The sequence below is a fragment of the Oratosquilla oratoria genome, chromosome 19 (genome assembly GCF_046742065.1).
Source record: "Oratosquilla oratoria isolate Oo_2021 chromosome 19, ASM4674206v1, whole genome shotgun sequence".
Lineage (NCBI taxonomy): Eukaryota > Metazoa > Arthropoda > Malacostraca > Stomatopoda > Squillidae > Oratosquilla > Oratosquilla oratoria.
In genome coordinates this window covers 4,320,066-4,327,565 of record NC_134795.1, presented here as the reverse complement: position 1 = coordinate 4,327,565, position 7,500 = coordinate 4,320,066, and positions in this window count along the sequence as shown.

The following is a 7,500-nucleotide window of genomic DNA, read 5'->3' as shown; positions in this document are numbered from 1 at the left end:
CAAAGAGATAAATCAAAATCAGTTGAAAAGAAACTGACAGAAGTTTTGGAAAAATGTAAGGAACGCGTAGGCGGTGCAGAGAGAGGAAAGGAATCATCATGGAGAAGGTGAAACCATCATTTGGTCAGCGAGGCCAGAAAAGGGAGGAACGTAGTGAACAAGTGAAAGGTTGGATGACTAACGAATGTAGTGTAAGTTAGGACCTCCAAAATGATTATGAGGATCCACATGTAAGTTTTCCGCGTTCAAATTGGCACTGGTCGCAACTTTTATTTTTCTGATAAAGTAGTTAAGGTGGGATGTCTGTAAACATTTCATTTTTTTTTTTCCAATAAGTAAAAATGAAACTGTGTCGAGTTATTTAGTACTGAAAAAAGAAACAAATTTAGCTCGACTCTGTATGTGAGAATACTGAGTTCGGAAGCTTTGCCAAGCTATGCAAGTGTAATGATGAAAATCATATCAAATCAGAATTGGCATTCCACAAAATTCTTCTAGAACTCCAAACAACGAAATAAAATAAAAAATGTGTGCATATGTATCTACCCATTTGTTTTTACCTAATTGTAATATACAGGAAAACAGGTACGTCCATGATGTTTATGAATTGTGTGTGTATGTGTGTGTTTGTACGTGCATGTAAACTACTTCATTCATCCTTAGCAAAGAGAGGTGTTGCCACATAACGTTCAGCTGAATCCATACAAACACGATGCTGTGGTATCTATGGTTGAAGCTTACTGCACAGACTTCCACATACCGTCAGGTGATTTAATCTAAATGGAAGGAACAGGAAAGCAAGCAAAAGTCCGCAGTAAAAAGGAAGTCAATTCGACTTTTTTGTGCAATTTAATTTTACTTTTCTTTTTCACCTCCAGGGACTTTTCAGCAGGCAGTTCGGTTGATCTCCGCACCAGAAAGGGTTAATTATACTTTTCTGTTCGTGCGTATATTTCCACGAATTTTCTTCCACTTCCATGTTCCAAGTAAGGCCCTTCTTTTTTTTTAAGCCGCATACAAGCTACAAGACCTTTGTACATACCTGGAAGAACACAAAGTCATCAATATGACCGTTCTACATATACATATACAAAAGTCTTAATCCTATTTATGAGAAGGATGGTTGAGTCTAAGCATAATTTTTTATCTGAATTTATGGGGGTGAAATATACGAAAAGAGGAGTTTCTGAGTCTTCTAATTCTGCCTTATCTCTTTTTAATTCACGCAGGGAACACAGTAGTGAGATTCTTGTCAATTCCCTTTTAGCTTGATTTGAATTCTCATGCAGGAAAGGCTCCCGATTATCTATTTTTGGGTTGATGTCAGTGCTTGCTTCAAGCGGCTGATGGCAAAATGACAATGTTAGATGGACTAGACTCTAGAGCATATATGTCTGAAACAAAAACGAATTGGTGAATCGATTTTGATATCAACACCATGAATATCTAAATGTCTGTCCGGTCTAATGAGACTTCCTAGCAAATACAAAAGAATTAACAATATTGACGAAGTACGAGTATAAGAACTTGTTTTTAAAGTTCAGATCACGCATAATTCTCCCATGTCCAAGAGTAAGGAAGAAGTGATTCCAAAGTCTCGATTTATAACTTCACTAAATTGTTGTCTTTGAAGCTATGGACACCACGTCTGGTATCGCTCATGACAAAATGCTTAAATAAAAAGGTATTTCTTAAGCAACAACCAGCACTTTTGTTCCTAAGAACAATATTGCACCCTTAGATAAAGAAGGTGATCAATCAGAACGAATGTTTAGGACAGATACAACTATATGATTTTTTTTTTTTTTTTTGAAGGGGTTTTCGAAAATTAATCCCGTAGGATTACAATGTTATCAAAGTAAGATCCTCTGTATGCTAGTTGCGCAATAGAAAGTATGCGAGTCTCGCTTCTTCTTAATCGTGGGTTTGAGACCCGTACGTATCTCTCCAGGTCCTACCTCTTCCAACAGTCCTTTAAACGTATAGGGCAAAGATGACGGAGGCGTATGCAGCTGAGCGCTTCCTGGCGTATATTCCCAGCTACAATTTGCATTTCTCTTTGCCTTAAAATCTCAAATGTATTTAATCCACCCCTTTCCAGTGAATGGGGTTTATGCATTTCATCTTGGCTATGGATAGATCAAGAGTCCTTGAGAGCTTTTCACTCAGATGAAAAAAGGGCCTGACGGCAAACAGAATGAATATGCCAAGTCGAAAGGGTATTTGAGGGGTCATGTAATTTTCGCAACGTTGCGGTAAGACTAACAATACTCTGGAATTCCATTGTAATATTACTTCTCAACACGAGGCTCTGACAGATGCTGAACGAAATATCTAAGCTTTAGCCTGAACAAGATCTATAAACTAAAGCGAGTGACAACCTTGCGCGACAGGATTTTTTAAAGTCACCCTTCACCCGTAGCAACATATACATATATCTTTATAAACGTATTAGTTATATAAGGCATTTATAAAGAAAGGGATGGTCGAAATGAGTAACATCAAAAACTCAGCTTTTTTCATTTTGTCTAAATTAAATCCCCCGGAGTTAGTTGAAAGAAATTCGTGTGTTGATTTAGTCAATTCTATTAGACAAAGGGCTACCCTGCCATTACATACCTTACATAAACCAAAACGAGGCCTGTAAAGACATTAACATAGCTTCCATTCGATAAAGCCCGACCATGGATAGCTTAATCATTCATAAGGGTCAGTGTTGATTTGCTTATTACCCAGTGAGCAGTGTGTTGGCATAACTATTATTCATTCAAATCTGTGGTTACATTCGTCGTGCGTACGAGCGTGTGTCCACAATCATGTTTGATATAGTGGCCGCGTCATTACACCTATTCACACGGTTATGTTGTCATATTGTACGTAGTGGCGTACATCAATGAGTCAGCCTATGGTCCATTTGGGCCCTTAGTGGGCCAAAGACTTTCACAAGTGGGGCAGCAATTCAAAAGTTAGTGATAGGTAGTGGATACAAGACGATTCTTTTCAATGTTGAACTTGTCTCCAGTAGTCTCAGGAACAGCAATACATAAGTATAGGAAAACAGATTGAGAACCATAATCTACATTCAACCATGATGCAGTAATTAATCGTCTGATATTACAATATGATATTCTGGTGCTCCGTTGTGTGTATGTGTTCATTATAGTAATTCATAAGATTATGCTGTCGCAGTTACCAGCAGGGTAGTGTGTGATTATGGTAATAGTTTTCTAAAATATTCACCTCATCCTTTATCCAAATGTGTTTTGCGATTGGGAATATGAGAGCGTGTTACTGTATTTTCTTATGTCTTCAAAAATTGAACTGATTTTCATTTTGATCATTATTCTCCTTACCTCACTTTATAAGAGACTTTCATACCTTACATCATAATTATATGAGGTCAACCAATTAAAAATATTATATATATATCCACCGGTGTATATATGTATACGCGCGCGCGCGCACACACACACACACACACACACGCACACACACACACACACACACACACACACACACACGCATATATATATATATATGTATATATATATATATATACATATATAATATGCATTTTAACCAGTTAATCTTACAATCTATCGGCCATATTACGTGGATTAAAGATAAAACCAGCTCAGATTTTAAGTATAGGAAAATGTGCGTAGATTCAAGTCGTATACATCAATAGAATAAGTATAGCAAAATTAATTGACTGATAGACAAGCATACGTCAGCATATTACCAAACCCTGAGCTATATATACTTATGAATCACTGATAGGTCCTTCCAAGAAGACTATAGTATATTCCAACAAAAGAAGTAGAAACTATGTCCAGAAACAACTGAACCATGAGGACAACTATTGACATGTGTTGCGACAAACATAAAAATTCTAAAAACAACGTGGCAGAATAAATAAAGAGTTTCCACGATAATGGTTAAAGGATGAAATGAATAAGATTTACGTATACTACATTTCTACCAAGAACAAGAGAGAAAAAATACAATATATATAGTTTCCAAATGCAATATAGTGAAGCGAAACTTTGCTGATGTAGGAGCGCTGTTGGAATATACAAAAGTTTTGTCATTTTTTCTCAAATAGGATATATACTATTTGATTATTTAGCGAGAAATGGGACCTCCGATAGTAACCTGACCATAATGTTCCTGCGAGATGGATGAAGGAATTATCTACTAGCTATTCTTTCCAAAACCATTAACACCCTCACTATTATCTGGAGGAGCAGCACCAAGGGGCTGGTACTCGGTCTCCGGGCCTGACCCGAGTCAAAATCTCTGTCAGCTTTGATAATCTTCCCCCAAACCTAACTGCTCCTTATCCTCTTCCTCAAACAATCTGGTGGCATAAAAACTGACCATCACTAAAACAACACGTACAGCAGTCCAATTTTTCTTCCTGAAGAGAACTATGGGAATACCCAAGGCCCATTACTGACTACTGTTAACATTTGCATGGGGTCAACAAAAGGCTCCTTTCTTCTTTTCTGAGACCTTTCCCTCTATCCTTTATTTCTCCACGTCCATTCCTTTATTTTGTTCTGTGTTTACAGGCTGAATAAAATTTTCTGGCGTTAGCCACAGCAGGATCTATAAAGAACCCTCTATGGGTTACAGTGACCTTTGATATTTGCCTGAATAAAACCTGTAAAGGCATCATCTAAGCTCCTGTCGTCTAGTTTCTAACTCTGAAAAAGCATCCTCATCCCCCACAAAGACTTAAGAGTCCCCAGCAATCTGCTGAAGTCTCCCAAAGAGTATCCTGAAGACCCTGAGGAGAAGTCTCTCAAGTAGCTTCTAAGGACTCTCCCGAAGTATCCAGACTCCCGAAGTCTTTCAAAGAAACTCCCAGAGAGTGGCGATGAGTCTCGTCTTTCGAAATCTCCCAAAGAGTCTCCCAAAGATTCTTCCAAAATCCTTCCGAAGAGTCACCCGATGATTCCCAAAGAGCTACTCAAAATATCCCAAAGAGTATATTGAAGTCTCTCAAAGAGTCCCTGGAGAATCTACTGCATCTTTATGATCTGACATCTGGAAACCAGACCTCCATTCCATCGTTCCCAATGACCTTCTATTGATGATAGATAAACCTCGTAATAAACGCAATGTTCTCAAGACTTGTTCAATGACCACCTGTGTCCATTGACCACACAGGCATCTGTTGGAGGGTAACAAGACTTAGTTAACAAACCCATCTCCCTCCCTTCCCTCCTCCTTCATTACAGTGGAGTGTTTCATAGGCTTTGCTCTGGCAGAGGAATGAAGATTTTGTAAGGGACATTTCTTTGGTAACCAGCGCTGGTTATATAGTGTCCGTTTGGACACTATTGCATGGATAATGTAGGGTCATAGAAGTAGTAAATGAGATGTATAAGCAGGTTGGGAGGATGGAAGAATAGTAAAAAAAAAATAAGAATTATCATCATTCCCTTTAAAAAAAAAATAGTTTTCATATATAAAACAATAATATATGACTCTGGAGCATAGCCATGTCGCTAAACTATTATAATACCAACCGCTTAAGACTTGGGCAGTCAGTACATCATAAGGAGGGGGAACCCAAAGGAAATTTCGACCAATCCAGACCCCTTCAGTTCGGAGTAGTTCGATAGCATGAATTTACCTAGAATAAAACTTACACTGAAGTAAGAATGATGAAGCATTTTGTCTATAACACGGTCGGATGTAAGAAAAAATACATATATAAACCACCGTAATGAAGGTATATACACAAACATGAAACCGGAGATAAACGAGCAGTTGAGAGACCTTCAACTCCTTCAAACACAAAAGAAGAGAGCTCTCACGAGAACAGATGTGCTGACCAATTAGGAGTGAGCGCTGAGCCACCTGAATCCCATACCAACTACAGTTGCCAACTATGAAAATAATGAAAACCCAGACAGAATTATGGACCTAGCCATACCAGAAGATGTTCTAGGGATGGAACGAGACGTTCCAAGCACTAATTCATTTGCGTGCTTTTAAGAACTCTGACCACAGAGATAAGAGATAATCTAAGAAAAAATATGAAAATTACAACAAAGACTCAATAATGCTAAAATAGCGTTATTTAACCTCGTTAGCATATCTACCTGTGTTTGTGTGTGTGTGTGTGTGTGTGTGTGTGTGTGTGTGTGTGTGTGTGTGTGTGTGTGTGTGTATTCACCTTGGTCTTTGGATCACGTGCTGGACTCGTGATCGACAGCTATTTCTCTCCCAGAAGAGAGCTCAGAGCTCGTATGACCGATCTATGGGTAATGTTGTGACCTTACACGCACACACACACCCAACTCCCCGCCCACGAGAGTTGGAGTAACGACTCGAAGCGCAGCGATACTGAAATTATTTCAGCCCTGGGCAGGATTCGAACCCGGACCGCCGTAGTGACAGTCGGGGACTCTACCAACCACGCCACCGAGTCGTGTGTGTATTTACCTAGTTGTATTTACCTAGTATTTTACGGGAAGGGGAGTTATGCTCGTGGTGTCCCTTCTTCATATCTCATTTTATCTAAACTGTTTTTAAATTCATGTGTTGTTTTTGAACACACCACTTTCTCATCTAACTTGTTCCAAATGTCTATTGTTCTGTGGGGAAAGCTTTTCTTTTTCAGATCTCTTCTATAACTGTCTTTCTTGATTTTCTTTCCGTGTCCTCTTGTATTTCTATCATCCCATTTTGTGTGTGTATGCGTGGCGTTTGTATGTGTGTGTGTGTGTGTGTGTGTGTGTGTGTGTGTGTGTGTGTGTGTGTGTGTGTGTGTGTGTGTGTGTGTGTGTGTGTGTGTGTGTGTGTAGTTTCAACAAATGGACTAAGAAGCTTCGCCGCTAGGACTCGAACTCTTGCATGTGCGACTGTTTACCACAAAACAAGAACGTTACCACTGTACTAAACCGTACCGTACAAAAAGAATGATCTGGAAGTAGACCACGTCACCCCTACAACGCTCAGTTTAGTAAAGTATGTAATCCTAATTTCATCATTTCATTCAGGTGGATGGCTCGCCCGAATAAAGACTCAATGAAATTAAGATTACATACTATAAAGTGAGCTCTGTCGAAGAATGACCTGGTCTATATCTAGATCGTTCCTTTTGTACAATCAGGTTTACAAAGGTTTACAAAGGTCCATAACTAGGTCGGATGCGAAAAAATTAAAATAATGATAAATAAATAGATGAATAGAAATGATAATAATAATAGAAATGTTAAAAATAAAATAACTAAATAAGTAGGTAAAGTTAAAAAAATAAACAAACGGGTAAATAATAAATAATAATAAATGAACAGAAATGAGGTGAAGTACAGTGTGAATTTCTCTCTCACATGAAATCCTGTGGTAGTGCATCTAGAAGCATTTCAAGCGAGAGTAAAGTTCAAACTGGACTTCCATTCAGCAACAGGAAGTCTGCCTTTGCTCTGTGCTGCGCGGTCTGTCTTGACTGTGTCTCGGTTTGCGCTTAGGCTTACGCCTTTC